Here is a 21,230-nt window from a genome sequence, read left to right as displayed (position 1 = left end):
AGTGTCTGTTTCTCAGCCCTGTTCAACTTTATAGTGTCATTGAATAAACTTTCAAAACGTCGGCAATAACATTATTTATGTATGGCCACGCAACAAAGCATCTGGGGCTACAAAGTGCACCAAGTCAAAACAAGATTTTCTGGCGAAAAAGTCCATCATTAAAAAAATTCCTGGGTGAATAAGATTTCAACATTGTGGCACTATAAAGGTTGACTTTCTCTGCTTGACCTAATGCTAGATAGTGCAGGACCTCAGCAGACCACAACAGAATGAGCTGGCTAACCACCCACTGTGCAACAAAAGCAGACAAGAGTCTGGCAAACTTTAGTAGCTGACCGCAAAAATCGTTTGTGCGGGTAACTAGCTGCAACCTGCAGGTAAACAACTTCGTTTGATCCATTCAGGGGAAAAAATTATGGCCTGGGGTGATCGGGAAGCCATTTTCACATCCGAAGAAATTAGCAGTGAATTTGAGAGGCTTTGCAGAAAGGAATTATGCGCATCAAGAAAATAATGAGAATATTTTTTGTAAGAGGTGGTGACATACATTTAAGTTGTGGGGTGATTGTGTTTTTTAATTAAAAGATCTTAAATGTTGCTTGTAAGGTGTAGTATTTATATAATTTCTATGCAAAAAGAGGGAAGGGGGATGAGTTCTAAAATTGTACATTTTACAAGAGATTTTTGCAGCAAGAAAACTGGAGTTGGAAAGTGCACCCAACCGGTGACCGTACATGTACGTACTCAATGCTACTACTTTTTATTATTTTGTACACATGTACTTTCATCCAGTGAAAAACCATTTGAAAACATCTGGTGTACTGTAATGTTTATGACAATGGGAAAAGTGCCAAGTACATGTAGGGAACCACTAGTTTAATGTACCAGTACATGTCTTTTGGCTTAAAGAGGTTGTGGAATGCTCGAAGACATTTCCGTCATTTTTCGGGTATATGTAGCCTAAGGTGTGATGAAATAAAAACGACTATTGTTTCTGTCATGAAATGAGTACAAAGGGTACTTTTGACGTTGTTTTTCAGGTCCAGTTTCGACCCGAACGTGCAACTGTGTAAAAGTCGTCGTTGCGGGCAGCAAACAAAACACAGTAAATCGCGACGTAATAAACAGGACTCGTGTATGCTACTGTGCATCGGGAGTCCTGTTTATTACGTCACGATTTACTGTAATTTCTAGTAACTTCTCAAACAACAAAAAAGAAAGATTTCGAATGTCATTGGTAGGGAATTTTCAGGCTACATATATACTTGAGTATAAACCACATTAACGCGAAAATGTTTTGAAAACAAAACATTTTCGCGTTAATGTGGCACTCACGAAAGTTACAATTTACACCGCACAGCTATAATATAAAGCTGACTTTACACACTTGTCTCTTCTGTGTTGATGCACTGATGTGCTAGTATTATCATGTGGACATTATATGAACAATCTCAACAGCAACTTCCGAGATTTGAATTTTGGAATTGGGTTTCTTTAACGGGTGCCGGGTATTCATGTTTTTTTTTAATCGGGTACCCGGTTCTCGTACTAACCGTAAACGCACACCCCTACTTGGATCTGTCATAATATCAACCATATGTGATGCAATCAAGCTACATGAGTCGTTTGTCGGGAACATTCATTTGGAGATACAGGCTAAAATAGGGCCACTTCATCACATCACTTCATCACATTTCTTGGTGTTCCGACTTCCATAATTTTTTTAACTAAAGATGGGATCAGGATGCGGTTTTCACAGCAGTAATGCTGAGATTTGCTCTTTTCAAATCTGTATCAAACCAAATTTTGACCGTGGTTGACAAACAACTCAAGCTTGATTGTATATACATGTATACAAAATGTATGGTATACTCTTGTTGTACGCTGAATAGATTGCATGGGCACGGTGATTTCAACATGTCCAAGCAGTTTATTCTAATCTACAGCACACAAGTGCATGGATTGAAATTGAAAGCGACAAATCTGGACGACAAATTGAACGTGACAAATCGCCATGGCTACTGGACAAGCCCCTGCTGCTTTGTTAGCTGGAAACATCCTCCCTCGGATTGGAAAACTATTGTAAAAAAAATCTCTATAAATATCCACAGGAAATCCAAATTTGTAGCTAGCTCACACAGGCAGTTTTCTGGGAATAACAGCAAATTGGGGAATTTTTAAATTTTCTCCCAGAAAAACACTCAAAAAATAAACTTCATAAAACTCATGGAATTCCCCCAAATCATGACTTAGCCACCACGTCGTTATTGTGTTCAGAAATGGGCAAATATAGCCATATATCGTCACTACCCGGTATATGGACTTTTTTGTTATTTTTTTTGTCAAAACCAATTAAGTATAAATCGTACCCACCAACTTGGAGTTATTTTCTCCAAATCTACAAAAACAATCAATCAAATTACAATGATCAATGACAGGAAAAATTCACCCCTACCATATTTATACTTTAGGATTTCAATATTAAAGGGACTACATATGTACCGGTAAGTTTAATTACTTGTTGATGAATGGACAAATTTCTCTGGTGATTAATAAATCTATAATTGACAATCACTGATTTATGAAAATTCAAGAAATACACCTTTATACTAAAACATTAACCCCTTGCAGTTGATCCAGATGAATATTGATTTTCAAAAGTAACCAACTAAAAACCAGTTTAGTTCAGTGCTACCGTACGTGTAGATGGCAAAATTCATAACGGGCATCCGAGTGAGGGGGCTGTGGGGGATGTACCCCCTCCCCCAACCCCATTACTCCTTTTTGTCAATAAAACATGTCCATCGGCTAATATGCTGCAACAAAATGCCCCATCTATTATATCCAATAGTGTCGACCAATTTTACTGCCCGCATTTCACAGCGCCCCCATTAGTCAGATGGAGTCCATTCCCCCCCCCCAAAAAAAACAAAATTAATATGGCGAGCTTTTGTGACCTGAAAACACCACTGCAATCATCACGACATACGGTTGTGCGCACGTGTCACTTTGACATTTGATATTGCGCACGCTTGTGACGTACACGAACTATACACACGTCGTCGTGTCATCAAGCGATCGAGCGATGTGTGGAATAGGCCTACATGTAAATTTATCTCTTTCCCAACCCCAGAAAATATGAATAATTCATTAAAGGTCAACGTGCAATCTGGGAAAACCAGATTCGTGGCTACTAGTACCTTCCAGTCTGAGGGTCTGTAGAAAATTCATTGTCACACCATCCCCCCCCCCCCCAATTTAAATTGGTCTGGTGACGCCCATGCCCTTTATCAATGGTATGCTGTATACCTATCCAGGCCGCTACTATTACAACCACATGTAGAACCACATGTACACACACAGGTAAACCTGTGGATGTCAACATTTATCATTATTTCTGCGGTGACTTTTAGACCCTGTGGGCGGCCAGTAGACATAATATCAACAGACTGTTTGATTAATACAAAACTTCTGATGAATACTAATCTAACGCGTTACCATGGATTTTGTGGAGACAACAACCTTGTTTATGTCCGACGGTAAATTGCCGGATAATAGGACCACAGGAGGTTGTTATGGTCTGCTTAAGAGTGTGGTGCCACCCTCAAGTACAATTTAGGAATTTACAATGTAACCCTTAGAAGTTTCCATTGCAGCAATAGAAAAAATTTAATTCTCGTTTTTTCCAGTATTTTAAACTTCTTATTTTGAGACATTTAAGTGACTACTCTATCTACCATAGGGATAACAGTTATTAAACCTTTTCAGTAAGGTAATTACAGCCCAAGGAAACTCAAAAGTACATCAAAAATGTAATGTGAGTAACCATAGAATTGCCCCAAAGACTTGTTGTCCATCATACTAAGTTGTAGTCACGACAGGCTATACCGTACAATTGTATTCCTCCAAATTTGACATTTTCATTGTCGTTTACTTTATGGCATGGAACTGATCCTAGTTTCAAAGGAAACTATAATTTGGCCTCTAAATCCCTTACCAAAAGCAAATCGTGACCTCATACAACTGTAAATCCAGCAATCAGAACGAGTCTTTTCGTCTTCTTAATCCACCACCAGTGTTAAATCCACACAAGGTGATTGATATTTTTACAATTTCAATAAGCCATCAATTGCAATTCTGATTGATGATGACATCTCAATTCCAAATCCCTCGATTCAATTAAAGCTGACAATGTAGGTAAAAATGGTAATTCTGGATAATTTAATCTTTATTGGGAAGGAAAGACTTTGTAATTCGGTAGTATAAAAATATCAGAATAAGGACAAGCTAAATACATGTTTGTATTCAGCCGTGAGGAATTTACTCGTTCACCTTTTTTGCGGAGATAATTAAGCGAGAATCACAAAAAGCAAGCGATCCTAAATATATGTACATGTATGTACCTTTAACCAATTTTTTTTTTATTGGTGAATGGATTTTTTTTGGGACCAGGTAATTATATTTTAACTGTATGACTCTGACTTTCATTTGTATTGCCATACTCACGAATAATGCGCGCTCGTAAAAAGATATCCCTATTATGATAAGGGAGTGCGTTAACGGAGCGCGCACTCTCATAATGATGATCGGTTCCCTCAGCTACCAGTATGATTGATCACCGCGGCCGCAGACAAACAGTGGAAATTACGACAATATTGAAACGAGGAATTAACAAAAGCCGCAATAAAATAGGTCAGCCAATAGTATTTGCTCAGTGTGTTTGTACTGTTCATTGAATAGACAATGAATGGACGTAAAGCAAAGTGCATTTGCTACACTTGCTGGTCACTAGAGGTCAATGCCAATTAAGAATGGCAGCATCCACCAAGGTTTTTGGAAATGAAATCTGTAGGTCTAAATGGTTATAGATGGTACAAATCCATTTTTTTAAAGCAATTATTTGGGCACGCTGTTCTCTTTGGCTCAACCTCAATCCCAGAGTCTACTTGGGTCATTCCACTGGGTTGGGGAACAATATGTGACATATGATCATATTAAGAAAAGCATGAATGCCTTGCTAGCAGTTGCTCTACATAATATTTGTTGTTGGGAGTTTCACTACTGCAGGAAGTTTGAAATCATTTCAATGTATTTTGCCAAAAATATGAGCAACAAATGTCATTTTGGATGTAACATTGACACCGTGTCAGTGTTACATCCAAATATGACATTTGTACTTTTTTTTTAAATTTCTGCGAAACATTACCCAAATTCACTTTGCGTACTTCTTAGTATAGATGCAACACAATAAGAAAAGCTTTTGTTATGGTAGTCAGGTATCAAATGGAGCAGATATGATAGCTTGGTTGTGTGGATGTAACATTGACACGGTGTAAAACCCAAATGTCACACTTCCATTGAGTGATTTTTACACCGTTACATCCACACATAAGGTATTGTTTCTGCTATATTTGAACCCTGACTATACCAAAACAAAAGCTTTTCTTGGTGCTTAGGTGTCCAGTTGTAAATATGCAATGTCAGTTTGGGTATAATATTTTACATACGTGTACAAAATGGCAAAAATTGAATATTTGGATGTAACATTTACACGGTGTCAATGTTACGTCCGAACTAATACATTTTTGCTCATATTTTTGTCAAAATACTTTCAACTAATTTCATACTTTCTCAAGTATTGAAACACCCTAAGACAAATATTATGTTGAGCAATTGTTAAGAATACATTGATACTTTTAATAATATAACCAAATATATGGATGTAACATGCACTGCTTCCCAACCCGGTGGAATGACCCACTAACATAGTTACAAGAAAAAGTTAAAAGTAGACCCTGACAGGGAAATGTGCTTCCTGTATTCTCATTTGATCCTGCAATGTATAACATGCACAAGTTGGCAATATCGTTTCCAACACGTCAATGTTTTAACAGTCTGAATTGCAAGTATTACATCCCATCCTCCTCATGCATCCCTTTAATTTTTTTCATAGTCTATTTTAATGCCCTGGTCTATGATGTAAGCCGATTCGCTGAGACTCATGTGCTCTGTATCATGTTACGCGATAATGCGCCCGGCTGTTGTTTTAATACAAAACATTCGAATAGACCAATAAAACCATTTAGTCCTGATTTGGGAAGGAACTGACGTCACGATTTAGTAAAGTCGACTCCGACTGGCTGGCGCGCAGCTTGCATATATCTGCATGTCTAGTTATATCAGACATTTCTGAGACTACTTGGCTCCTTGGATAATGGGTGATACTCATTGGGTGATTATTATTGTGGAATAATAATAATTTAGTGATGCTGTTTGGGATTGATTAAAGAAAAACTGTGAAAAAAAATCGTGTGATTTCTGATCTCACTCCACAAGAATTGATTCTGTCTGTACCCTGGACACAGCATACAAAAATTAACACCAATTTAAAGCATGGCCAGGCACCACACATCTGCCATTATGCAAATGATCCACCAGTACTGCTATGAGATACCAGTAGCAGCTAAAAATATTGCTGGACCCCATATACATGTAGGGACAAGGTTGATCTTGAGCTCATCATGCAGGAATACTGCATTTGCAGTTGTGGTAACGCTTGACTGGTGTCATTAAGCTGCTACATTACCCTCAAGGTTGTCTAATTCTAAACCACTCAAGTCAGGATACCTGTTTGTTGGTTTAATCCTTGAACTGTAATCAACACTGAGGGCTCTGGGATGACTGATGACATATCGGCAAAAACCATTCACACTTTGGGAGAAGTGAAGGCCATTCAGATGACGTGCATCTAGAGGAGCTGCCTTGGAAACATGGCAGTGATTGAAGGACTCTCTCTGGAAAGTTTCTGGCAAATTAAACCCGGAAAGGGGTAACTCTTCATTTAGCTTTCATAAAGCCCTTTTCACACTAGAGCCTCTCAACCCGGGTTGAACTCAACCCTGGGCGAACCCAGTGCCGCCCTGGGTTGAGATTTTGATTTTTCAACCCCGCAATCAACCCCGCATCGTTTCACACTTGTTTCATGCAAATCAAGCTTATCATGCTCAGTTGCTACTGTTTTGAACGGTGGCAAGAATTTCAGCCTGGGTTGAAAATCTCAACCCTGGTCTAGAGCAGGGTTGAGTTTAACCCGGGGGGGAAATCAACCTGGGTTGACGCAGGGTTGAAATTCTTCAAATGTGAAACGATGCATGTTTTCAACCCTGTGTCAACCCTGCGTCAACCCCGAGATGTGTCTAGAGGTTTTGTGGGAGCGTGGTGAGTGGAATATCCCCATGCACAGCAAAAGTCTATGATATGAGAGCAGATTCGGCGATTCGTTTGACCTCCACATTCTGACCATTCAGCGAGCGCCTTCTCTCGGTATATTGGGTCTTCCGTAACCCCTGTTCTATTACAAAAACATGGCATCCAAATGGACCAATTAACAGCTTAGTACACATTTGCAATTGAAATTACATCACAATTTCTAAAGACGACTCCGATTGGCTGGCGCCGGGGTCACATCACATTTACATGCTAATATATCAGATGTTATGGAGCAGGCTCCATTGAACAACTGATGTACCAAATGGGAATGTTTCTGAATCCTCCAAATCCATCATTGTTGAACTCAGAGGCATGATTATTCTCTTGACATCAATCTTTCAAGAGGAATCAAACCCAAAGCCTTGGCTCTGTCTTCAAATATTGTACACATCCTAAAATGGAGGTGGGGGGGGGGGGGATGTCCTTCGTGATCACAGCGTTTTAAATTTCAAATTGTTTTAATTGTTAAACAATTTGTTAATAAATTCTGTGACAAACCTTGTCAAAGAACGGCCTCCAGAACTTGCATAGATGGGTTTTTAATTTTTTTTCACTGCAAGAGAATCTCAACGGAAAGGAAACTGTGTTGGAGTGTATTGCAGACAATTCTTGCAATTTTGCATATATAATTACCAGTATCATGTACACGCATGCTCATCAAAAAACGGACACCCATGCACGGTGCACTTTAATTAAGCAATGAATTTTTATTGCTCCTTCCGTTACATGCAAAACTAAAGAGCACGTACGGTACTTACAGCGCGTGGGCTAAATTGCAACCAGCTGCTGATTTTCTCTGCTCTCTCTTTTGCAAATTTGTAGCAAATACATGTACATGTACTCATGGTTTATACACACTTATGCTCCGACACACATGTTCGCACATACCTATGTTCCGACTATGTTCCGACACCCCTATTTTCCAACTGCTCATATTCCTATCCCTAACCCTAACCCTGACCATGCCTAACACAATCTTACCAGTTTGTGCGGGTTGTCGGAGCATAGGGGTGTCGGAACACACATTGTACTTTGTAGGGGTGTCCGAACATATGCATGTATGTAGGGGTGTCCGAACATACATGTAGGGTTGTCGGAACTAGGGTTGTCGGAACATACGGGTATTAGAACATGGCGACTGCTCTAGTGTTGCGACACCCCTATGTTCCCACACCCTTATGTTCCCACAACCTGCACATAAAATAGTGTTACTCAAGGTTAGGATTAGGGTTGGGTAAGGGTTAGGGTTAGGAAAAAGAATATGTGCAATTGGAACATGTATAGGGGACTCGGAACATAGGGGTGTCGGAACATAGGGGTGTCAGAACATAGGGGTGACGGAACATAGGGGTGTTGGGACATAGAGGTGTAACCTTAGAACATAGGGTGTCAGAACATACACGTACAATGCAGAGTAGTCAAGCAATACTGTGTGGATGCTGGTTTTAAAATTACAGATCTATTCTCCAAATAGTTGAGGATTTACATGTACAAAAAAAATTGTGCGCCCTTACTATTATCAAACTTCACTGTTCCTGCCATAGTGAGCCGATTATTCAGTGGACTTTCTTGTTAAATGAACTGAGCCACAATGTCAATATTTGAAAAAAAAACTTCCTTTTTGTGAATTTCTTCTATGACCAGCTACAAAAGGACAGCTTGTTCTTGCATTTGATTAACCTACTGGTAACCTGTACTATATTGTATACATTGTATAAATTTGTGTAAATATTTTTTTGATGAATCTACAAAACCATCTGCCAGGGCAGTTTGGGCTGTACAGGGATTGACAAGCAAGTCGGTATGGGCCGGTACTAGGCACTACCGGAACATGTCATTATTAAACATTTAACTTCATGTGTACAGTCCTGCAAATTCCTTTCTGTTTGCGTTCAAAGTCTATCGATTACATAATTTTTTTTTGAGAGGGCCCAATTAGAGAAACAAACAAAATCCTAAATGTTTCGAATGTCAATTTAAGGGCATCTAATTTTTAAAAACTTTTGGAGAATATTTTCTGAATGCAGACATTTCATCAAATTTATAAACAAAAATTTGGCAGCCATGTAGCTTGGCGTATATGTAGCTGCATGTAGATGAAGGGGTGGTTAGGGTCGGCACTGCCCCTGGGTCATAATCTTTTCAATTTACAGATTTGTTCAACACATCTACAATTGTTAATCAACAAGTACAAACAGTAACAAACTCAAACTGTCAACATGGAGGTAGGTTGTCAACAAATGATATTGATTTCAAATCCCTCAGTGCCAATTTGTTCCTATCCCGAGGGTGGCTCCAAATCCGAAGCCCACTAACTTTCGGTCCCTACCCAAACAGCTTTTCAACGTTGTTAGTGCTTGGAGTTTTCTTTTCCTTTTTGCCATCATCATGTGTCATTGAAGGCACTTGTAACTTTCATTCTTCCCCTAAAGCCACGGCTTGTGGGCGTGACACGAGTGCACAATGAAGCGTTGGAGGGCGGATTACCCCCTTTTTGTGGCTTCCAAGACCTTCGAGACTGCCACTTATCTGGCCCAGACTATGGAGGCCTTCAGAGGCTTCCGGGCAAATAAAACCGAATACAGCTGTCAGTTTTATTTGCATTGGTGGCATTCTTGTGGAGTGATCCAGAGAATTATTTCAATGCTATCTTGTGGTCCAGAAAAGAGCCATGCAGAACATGGACAGACATCTGCTGGGGTATATAGGGAAGGGATAATGGGGGTGGGGTGGGGCTGGTGAGGAATGGGGTCTGGGTGGGGGCTGGTGAGGAATGGGGTCTGGGTGGGAGGGGGAAGGTTGAGGGGGGGGGGCCTTCAAACCCCCAATTTGATATGGTGATAACAATATCAGGCTTTTTTGAGCATGCATAGAGTTTGGACATGAATAACATTTTTGTAAAATTTCAACCCCTCTGAAACATTCACGACTTTTACAAAAGCCAGACCCTAAAAAATGGTTGCCCTGCGAAGTTGTAATCCCTTATCAATTCAAGATTCTTTTTATACCGGTAGTTATCAAGAATATACCGATAGGCTATGGCCGGCTGCACAACTGAAAATGTTAAACTGGATTGTCATCTACGCCTCTCTAATTAACTAACACTAACCGCACCTAAAGCTACAAAATACTACTGAGTAATAAACTGTAGTACATGTGCATTTCTTGTCATATAAGTGTGTACAACACAAACTCTGTGGTATTTGGTACTTGACCCCCAATGAACTCTTAGGGGGTTGCAAAATACACAAGTATGGACACTTTTTGACAATGACTTCAACACTGTTAACTCCCTCAGGAATTTCTTCAGAACCTTTTTCCATTCTCCAAATCCACCATATTACACATTTTCTTGTATTCCATTTCATCAATGCCCCACATGAAGAAACAGAGGATTTTCCTCCTCAACCCAGTAAAATCTTCCAATAGGTCTGGCTGGATTTTGTAGAATCTTGGAGAGTTTGGTTTGTGCATGGAGGAATGAGAACGAATGCCCCTTTCAGCAACTCGAACAACTACAGTACTCAGTAGCAGTTTACAGTAGCAGTGACATTCTAACGATGTTGACACAACATGTACATTGCCAACAGGTACATTGTACATGTATCACTTTATCACTGTGCTTATCAAGGAATGTCCTATTAAAAATCCATCCATCAATACAGATAAGTTTTCGGATTATTCTGTTTATAGCTGCTTTAACCTAATTCAGAAGTGCTCTCAAAAACACCTCCTGGCCCTCCAAATACAATGACATAGTCTGATAATCACCATGGTAAAACAGACATCACTACTACACAAAAAAGTACAGAATAGCACACCACACAAGTTAGGCATACATGTACCACCCACACGCCAATGAAAACATTTACTTTTATCTTTTGAAAAACCAAACAGTAGCTGGTAAAAGCCTGAACCATTTCAAAAAGTTTGTTGTCCCAATTCTATGCATAGCCTGATTTGCAAAGCCTGGTATTAAAAAATATCTTGTTTATCTCCTAAGTTATGCCAGATACAGCACTGTACAAAATAATGTACGTTTATTTGCATGAAGTTCTTTACACGCCGCCGGACTGGCTGTTTCGTTTTGTTTTGCCTTACTAGTCTGTCTGTCACATTTTATTTTTCTGCTAGATGGTTTGACAGACAAGCTGAGAGATAGAGACACAGAGGGAGTAAATATCCCCGGAGCGATGCGTGCTCTTTCCTGTGTTTGCTTAGGGGGGAAACGGACACCCAAGCTGGAGAGCGTTGGCCTGAGAGTAAATCGTCCTGTCGGTTCAGTGTCCCTATCTTTTGGCCTCGGGGGTAATGTTCCATTTTTTCCATATTTGACCAGGATTTTCTAAAAGTCAGCACAGAACTTCAAATTCCTCATTTAGAAATTAAGGCTACAAGGTTATTTTCAAAAAATAAAGTCATTTAACATGAAAGTAGGGGCCCACCTCAATTCATTACCGGGACGGGTTCCAGACAAGTTGCAGGTAGAATCATTAAATTTGTACAGAAGAATTAGCTCTGCAGTTGTCCAAAACATGTCCAGTGGAAATGTTAATTAAATAGCAACTGCTTGACCCATTAATGCTGATAACTTCATTGTGGAAAGATGTTCACAATCCTGCAAATTATACCTGCAGATACAATGCCCACAACTTGCCCAGAACTCGTCCCGGGATATGAAGTGAGACGGGCCCTAAGAACAATTTAAAACTGACTAGGATCATTCAGCTTTAATTCATTAAAACAAAGAAACTGACTGGAGTGGGGTTTGAACCTGCAACCTTTGAAACACTGCTCTTCTTATTTTCTAGTTTTCTAGCACAATGTTGGTGATACCTATATTGGATTAATAATGTTCGTCTTCAACTGCCAATTACAACTACGCAGGCGACTGACATTTTTGAAGAAACTTGATCCCAGCCAAGAAATGACTCCATGCTTCTCTGGAGCAGATTATGAAGCTTGCCAATTAATCGAAGACTTAATTGGTAGATTGATTGATTGCACAGTTAATTGACAGGCGAATAAATTGGCAGGTGAATAAATGCACTAGTTGACATTTGACTACTGACTTGAATTATGCTGGATGTTTGGGGCAAGTGCACTCCATTAAATGAGTGGATGTCTGGCGATAACAAAAATGTTAACAATTTCCATGGAACATATTTTAATACTTATCCTGCATACCAAAGATGCATTCCCCATGCTATTTTCGAGTTAAAATACATTCCTTTCCTGAATTGCTGCGTTTTCGAAATTACAAAAGATATACTCAATTTTGAATACGACATCGAATAAAAAAATCTGCCAACGTTTAGTTATCAAATATTATTTCACAAATTTCAAATAAATAGCCGCCCGACAAAACTTTTCATTCTCACTGGGTTGGCTGGTTCCTGCCCCACAATCAGTATCGATAGTGTATGGACCGGGAACCAGTCTGCTCATAAGGCGGATCTTTTTGTGGCCAAAAATAAAACCCTTTTTGTTTCAGAGGATTGCAGAGACCCAACAAATAAGGCATGTTTGGGTTGGATAAAACATTAAAAGTTAAAAATTTAATAAGAGAAGCACAAATTGAACTTGTTGAAGAGCACGAGTGATGCAACTTTAAGATACAGTCAATCTTGTTGATCGCTCATGCAGAATCCTACAGAGACTACCGGTACCTACTAAAGGGCTAATTATTCATGAGTCTACACTCCCAAGACACCATGGAGTGAAAAACCTGAAATAAAGAAAAGCTGAGATTGAGAATACTACAATCCCCAACAGCAATTTCCGACCCACGAACAAACAAGTTTAGGTTGTCCCTGTGGGATGAGTGCAAAGAAATGTAACCAGTACAAATCACAAATAAATTACCTGTGGCCAGAAAAAGACATATTTACTGTACGTTCCTGAGGGAAATAAACGTGAAATGTTCAATGTATGCTGCAAGCGAATTGATGCAGAATTCTAAACCAATTTTTTTTAAAAAGTGTCTGAGATTCTTTTTTTGGAGAGTGTATGACAGACAACCTAGAAGGTATTACATGTATCTTGATTTTTATTTGGATTTTATATTTTTATCACTTTTTTATACAATTTTACTTTTTTTTGACTGTCTGTGACTGTTAAAACAGAAGAAGGGTTTAAGTACGGTATGGTAGGCCTGAGGTTTCTATCCAAACAAAATCTTTCTCAAAAGGCCGAAAAAGTGCTACTACAGTCGATACAAACTCTGTTTATACAAAATTCTGGTTATTTATAACAAACATAAGGCCTTGGTCCCGACTGTGCATTTACATGTCCACAATGAATGGGACTGATGTTCCTCATTAATTATACAAAATTCTGATATCACAAACAATTTGGATAGGTCCGAACGAGTTTGTATTAATGAGACTCGACTGTACTAGCAACTATTGAAATGTTTTGGTATTTTTTTCTTTTCAAATTTGCCTTTATTTCAAAATCATCGGACTAAAGCCTAGTTTCCATATCGATGTAAGAAATGTGAAAAGCAAACAGAACCCAAAACTGCAATGCAGATGGAAACATTTTATCCGGAAGTGCGGCCGACAACTCGGACAGACGCAACCTCCCTCGCAGACGATTGGCAAAGTTGAACCCGGTTCAACTTAGCCGGCGGTTCTGCTTACTGTCTGCGCAGTCTGCAATATGGAAACCAGGCTTACATTTTGTGAGGTAACACTACAAGGGTAAAAGTTTGCTTTAAAAAAATGGTCATATAGCAACAACTGCATCATCTAATTCCCCTTCTTCATTGCATCTGATGAAGAAGTTGTTGCTGTGGCAGCTCAAACTCTTATGCTTGTTAGGCCAAAAAAATAGGGGGCCTAATAGCTCTAATTCCGGTTTCCCTACCTACATGTACCCTATTCTGACAGCCCCTACCCTAATTTTTTTATTGGAAAAATGAGAAAAAAAAACACCCAAAACCATCACCTTATACCTTTTACCCTTGACTACACGCAGATGCCTCAATATGACCATAGTCACCGTACACAAAAAAATTGGCCAAAAAAAAACAAAAAAATTCCCCTACCTACCGGTACCTACCCTATTTTCGAATGCCATGTAATCGGAAGAAGAACTATTTCTTTTCTTTTTTGGCCTTAGTTACCTTACTTTTCCCATGCGTTTCTGCCGGACTAACACGGCTGCCCCCCACTTACATAATGTATAGTTTAAAATACATGTAACAGATTGAAATCAATTGCTAAGTTTGATTAAACCACTGGTGAAGTTGGTAACTGAAATTTGACATGAGGGGAATAAAACAGGAGGCAAGGTTCAAGACTCGGACTTCGGCAAACTTTTAGTTTACTCTGATTGATTTATATTCTAGAGAATAACAACTTAAACACTCTCTAAATATTAAATACCCCCTACCACAACTCCACGGATAGCGAATATTTTTGTTCTCTATAGGGTACCATTTATGTCTTCTTGTATTTTTCAGAACTGTGGGGGATTTGTTCCCAAATATTTATGGAGCCCATTTACTGCTGGTTTGTGCTGTAATAATGTCTGGTTTTACACGCCATAAACCCTCCAAGTCAAGTATTTCTGGCTGGTCTCACGTGTTTAGCTGGAGGGGAACAATTCATCCGTTCTTTGAGTTTCCCCGAAGGACAAGACCCTGTGATCTCTGAATAGTTGGGCTTCAAGCATGAACTGCTCCTACAAAACGAGGGACATGTGTCATAATTGACTGATATTTCGTGAACAAATTCCATCAACTACAACCATTTAAAACCGCTTTTTTTTTTGTCAAACAGTTGACGCGAAACAACTTGAAACAGTAGCATATTGTAGATCATCGGACAGTTTTCTCCTACATAAAAAGTGTACATATGTTAATGTCATAAAAATGCTCAAATTATTTTGAGGGCTTTGGCCTCATTTTGTAAGAGCAGGTTAGAGACACTTCCTTCTGACTATGATGAGAAGCAGGTTAAAAAGCTTAACACTGACATATTTGTGACTGGGAATAACACGACTATTGACAGCTATTGGCAGCTACCGGTAGCTGAAAGTGTATGGGAACATACACAAACATGTCTATCTGGGTTGTTTTGAAAACTGCAGTAAAACAACACAATTGAGATTTTTGACGCACAAGCTTGAGAAGTGTTGTCATAATCTTGCAAGACAAACTGACCAACCAACGCAAAGGGTTCGCTCGTACTGGTACTAGTATGCTCGTATACTTCCCAAACAGGGCGCTGGGAAGGGCTAATTTTTAAAAAAATTTGTGAAGGAAGCACAGTCATGCAAAGCATTGTGGGTAGCTACATGTACGGTATGCCTCATTCAATGCACGTAATGTACGCATGAGTCATGCGCAGGCAGAAACCTTTGGGACAAAAACAACCAAGACCCTAGAAAACTCCTTATCTGAGTCTTAATTTGGGCATAGGCTGATAGTACTCACTCCTTGTAGTCTTCCCCTACTCCATTAAGTTGACATGTCCAAAAGGATTTGCCAGTCAATTTTAATTTGCAGGCGTGGTACACCTGGTGTTAATGTTGGTGTGCCATGCTCATTCAAGCATTTTGGCCTCCTCATGCTCATTCAAGCATTTTGGCCTCCTGGAAGTCCCGAAGAAGATAAGCCTGCCAAATTAATATTACTGTCTACTGAACACCAGCCGAAGAATAAATCAAATTTTAAGCTGTACCACAATTTGCAAGCCATGTTGACATTTCTGTCCTTCTGTCTAGGGAAAAACGGGATAAAATTCACACCAAAACCCCTAGAATCTTTGCAGCCAAAGTTCCATTTTAGAGAAGGTGTGCATGAGGTCACACCCTTACACCTGGGTGATCCACCTGAATTGGGGATTCGTGTCCGCATGACTGGGTGGGTAATTCACTGGAAAAAGTTGAAGGCAACCTGTAGGGGTGACACAACTCTTGGCTGTACTCCTTCATTGCAAAGTGCCACTTGTTGAGTAATGGTTCTTTCACACTTTCCCAAATCTGCATGTTGGACCCAGGATGAAGCTTTTAAGAACCCCTTTCACACTGGCAAGACCACAACACAGTTTCTAAGCAGGTCAAGCATTCTGCGCGAGAAATAAAAATCAGTCCTGGACAGAACCGGAGGTCCTTTTACACTATTCAAAATCTCCAGGTTAATTTTGAACCCTAAAATGTTGGGACTCCTTTTGCTATAAGCAAGAATCAAGCACAGCTTGGTCCAGCGCTCTATAGGCCAACTGGGGCAAAATCAACCATCATCACCAGGGTAAAGAGGTTCTACATGTGCCTGGGTGGAAACTCTCAAAATTAATGGCTGACCTGGATGCAAAAGGCCTTTTCACACTATCATCTCGCCTACCCCTGATAAACCAACACGGGTCCACTGCAGTTGTGGAACCTGAGTTCCCATTGAATTCGGGAAGGCAAAGCATACTGTTCACGTTTAGTGTTTCTGTATGTATGTGGGTACTAAAGCTGTAGATTTTTGATATTTTTATACCCGGGTAAACTCTCTCATCAACTCTCAACTTGGATTTTTACCTGTGTAGAGAGCTGTATTGGATTCTTGCTAGTGTGAAATGGGTTTCTGAAATATTCGTTTTGGACCGAGTCCGACAGCCCTGTCAGTGGGCATCCAGGTCGGTTATTACACAGGCAGACAGCAGAAAATGAGAGCTTTATTGTTTGCCTTCAAAATTAATCTCCCCGGCCCGATCCACTGCTGAAAGCGCGAGTGGTGCGTATTTTTTGCCATGTCAGTCAACCCATGTTTGATTGGAGACAGTTCCAAATCATGGTGGACCGTGTTGATTTTGACACAGGTAGGTGAGACCCTAGTGTGAGAAAGGTCTCTGTACACATCCACCGCCAGTTGTTGAATATTACAAACTTTTGAGTGTGGCTGCGTTTACTTAGCTACTGCATACATTCAATCAAGCTCTGCCAATATCTGTCAGTCTTCATTTATTTCAGAGAGGTTGCCTCTTGATTGTAAGGGGGATTGGCAGGAGGACGGAAAAGTTAACATTTGGGTAGGTTCGGGTGCATTACACTGGCTCAATTTAAAATACCATAAGAGTCCGTTCCAAAAATGGAATCGGAATCATAACGCAACCTTTTTGTTTTTATTCCACAGCTTTAGTGTAGAGATGTTGACACAAGCATACAAAATACAAACCCGTCCACCGAAAAGGATTTAATATCCAATACACTGTAGGCATTTGCACACAAACAATCACAACAAAACAAGTACACTCGACCCCCCTGGGCTATGGACCCAAACAACAAAAATGGAAAGGGGCATCATGTTGCAGTTTATTTACCCTCCCACATGACTGGGCATGATCAGTATTTCAGGTCCCTATTGCGGTATAAATAGCCAGCCAGCATTCTGGGGTAAATATAGCTTTTTGACCCCCTGGGGTAGCCTAAGGACCCCCCCCCCCCCCCCCCCACTTTTTTGACTTGTTGACTGGTGAAACAAAAGAATGAATGAAGTCAAATGACCTGAGGTCCGCAGTGTAAACAGTGGGAAACAAATACATGAACATGTCATTACGTGAAGAAGGTTAAAGGGAATGCTTTTGCTGCAATTTCCCGACTTAAAAGAGGTGTGTAATTATTTGCAAAGAAAATGCGAAATAACTAAATATGAAAACTTAGAAGCAGTTTTTGAGAAAAGCCAGTTTTCTCCAATGCTGGTCGGCCGACCAACGTTGGAAAAATACAAGTTTTCTTGAAAATGTTAGCACATCAAGCGCCACGATTTTACAGGATGCTTTGGACTATCATTCTCTAACAATCCAGTAGGTATTTCGCGATAATTTGGTCATTTCGTTTTTTGATGTTTGCAAATATTCTATCTTCCCTTTAATAGTAAAATATAGGCCTAGATGGTGGATTGAATAAATACTAGAGCCTAGTTTTTGAGAAGTTCTGTATTCCACGGATTGCTGGTTTGAGCATTATGAATGCAACTGGAAAGCAATCAAAATCCCCCAAAACAAACAAACGAACAAAATAAACACACAAAAAGAGGAACATTTCAAGCTGCCTCTTATTTTAAAAACAACATTCTTGTGCATTTTGTGTATGCCTGAGCCCTTTTTGGAAAAAAAAACTAATTTTGAACACTGCGAAGTGTCAAACTCAAAGAGCAAAGTTTGATATGCTTATTTTTACTATAAATATACTGGTAAGTCTGCTTGTTATCAAAAGAAATCACCACAAAATATAAGCCAGTCACCAAGTTACAATGTTAGAAACGATTTGGGAAAAGCGGGAGTAGCATACTAAGTCTTTTCTTTAGTTATTTATTTTGAAATGACAATTCTTGAAACAAGCTTCATGATGAGAGGATCAGTTTATAGTGTGTGGGTGGTCTGGATGGTGTTTTTGAACTGAGAAAAAAATTTACACACACAACAAAAATTGAGTTACTCTACAAATACACACGAACTCAATAAATATGAAACTTTCAATTTTGACAAGTAAAATACATTGTATGTTGCAAATTGGCATCCCTAACTGTTTCTGTACATACCGGTACCGGTAATGGGCAGTTTTATAATATAAACATGCATGTCTTGATTGTGGCTGTAATAAACTGAAATCCAAATTCTCTTGCCATGATTCACAGGATTGTCACCGTGTCTGGGCTGGATCACTACTAAATATAAGCCAGTTACCAATTTACAATGTTAGAAAGGATTTGGGAATAGCGGGAGTAGCATACTATAGTCTTTTCTTTAGTTATTTATTTTGAAATGACAATTCTTGAAACAAGCTTCATGATGAGAGGATCAGTTTATAGTGTGTGGGTGGTCTGGATGGTGTTTATATACATTGAGAAAAAAATTTACACACACAACAAAAATTGAGTTACTCTACAAATACACATGAACTCAATAAATCTGAAACTTTCAATTTTGACAAGTAAAATACATTGTATACTTCAACTTGGCATCCTAACTGTTTCTGTACATCATGGGCAGTTTTATAAACGTGTGTCTTGATTGTGGCTGTAATACATGTAAACTGAAATCCAAATTTTCTTGCCATGATTCACAGGATTGTCACAGTGTCTGGGATGGATCAATACTAACAAGTAGCCCTCAAAGGACCCAATAGCTCCCCTCAACAGGTGCTTGAAGGATTGAGGATAAATCACTGCTTTTGTGTTCACAGAGATTAGGGGGGCTCCCTGATTGTTTACTGCAACAATGCTACCAAAAAGGCCACTGTGGATTAAAGCCTAACAAAGGAGCTTGCTCAACAGATGGCTATTGAGGGATTAAATGGGGGATTAAGAAGGGATTAAAAGGGTGGTGGTGAATCCAGTGAATGGGAAATGTGACAGCTGTGACACTTCTAGGGCGATCTGCTGGTTTCAAAGAGAATGAGCTGAAAAGGAAACATTTAATCTTGGACAATAAAGGAACAAATTCTTGGTGTGATTTCAGTTAGCACTACCAAATGTGGTGAAGGACAAATACACTATGGGATAAAAATGTGTACAAAAGTTACTTCAATCTCATGCAAATTTGCAATAAGCCTATTATTTCTGTGCTATTCAAATTGTCAAAATTGGTTGAAAAAGGGGGTTGTGAGGTATGACAAAAGGTTTACAAAAATTACTGCACTGTAATGACAGATTCTTTCCGTACAATTTAATTTGTAAAAAAATAGTATTTGAAGGTTGTCAGATGAAATGAGATAAAAGTTATAAAAGAAATACTTCACTCCCAGTCAATATTCCTCCACAAATTCTGCACTTGTTTTCAGACAAGCACTTGTCAAGTGCTCCGTGTTGATCTTGCCGAGTAAACTTGTTCAGAAAATTAAACGGGCAGCTTGAACATTAATAATTTACATGCTGGATGTTGGAACGGACTAATCTCCGTTGAAATTTTAATGCTCATTCAGCCTTAATTAAGGTCGATTCATACTCAAGCCAAAGTGAAGGTGAATGCCACTTTGTGATACCACATCCATTTTTTACACCAGTTGCAAATTTGCAGAAGTTGCAAATTCACAGAAGTTGTGAATTCGTGAATTTGATCAGCAAATGCTGCATTGTACACAGCTGGGTGAGATAAGGGGAAAATTAAAAATCCACGAAATAAGCGGCACAGGGTTTTTAAGTATTTGAGGGCCCCATAGCATGGTAGTGTCCATGGAATATGTTTGTATAAATTTGCCTAAAATGCCAATTTCTTTTGGTCTATACAATTTTAATTACTAATCAACTTTAAAAACCTCCCAAATTCCAGATTTCAAATGAGTTCTTTAAATTTCATGTAGCACAGTGTTAAAAAAAATGCTGAAGTTGGGAAAAATCGTTTCAAAAATTCCTGAAATTTGATAAAATCCTTACAAATCTCACCCCTGTGTTACAATTTGCTTTCATTCGCATTCGTGAGTACAGGAACAGGCTTTTATTCTTTTGAGAAAAAAAAAGAGTTAGGAATACAGCCAGTAGCTATCAGCACAAAACACATTTTAATAAAATGGGGGGGGGGGGGATGATCCCTGGCCATAAGACAAAATAATTGAGGTTTATTCGCTTCAAAGTACCTGTAGCTCTGCCCTTCAAGGCTAACAAAGGCACAAACTGACAAATACAGGGACTGTCAAAAATATAAGGATGAATAATTCATGTGTTGTTGAGATGGCAAGTGCAATTTATTACAAATCCAGTCAATTTTCTTGTTCAGCCCAATATTGATTGGAAGTGTTACAACATGTAGCCTTGAGTTTCTTCAAGTGGTTTATTGTGATGAACTTTTATTGAAGACTAACAATTACATGTAAGTGCATATAGTGACTATTTGAAATTTCAAAATACTTCTTGGATATTTAAATCTTAACCTGTTTCACATTTGGAAAATGGAATACGCTTCAAGGAATAATGCCTTCGGTTGACAAACATTGTGCATTTAACAACTATTTAAAAATAAGCCTCACTC

The sequence above is a fragment of the Patiria miniata genome, unplaced genomic scaffold, assembly GCF_015706575.1.
Source record: "Patiria miniata isolate m_02_andy unplaced genomic scaffold, ASM1570657v1 HiC_scaffold_1, whole genome shotgun sequence".
Classification (NCBI taxonomy): Eukaryota; Metazoa; Echinodermata; class Asteroidea; order Valvatida; family Asterinidae; genus Patiria; species Patiria miniata.
This window is presented reverse-complemented; position numbering follows the sequence as displayed.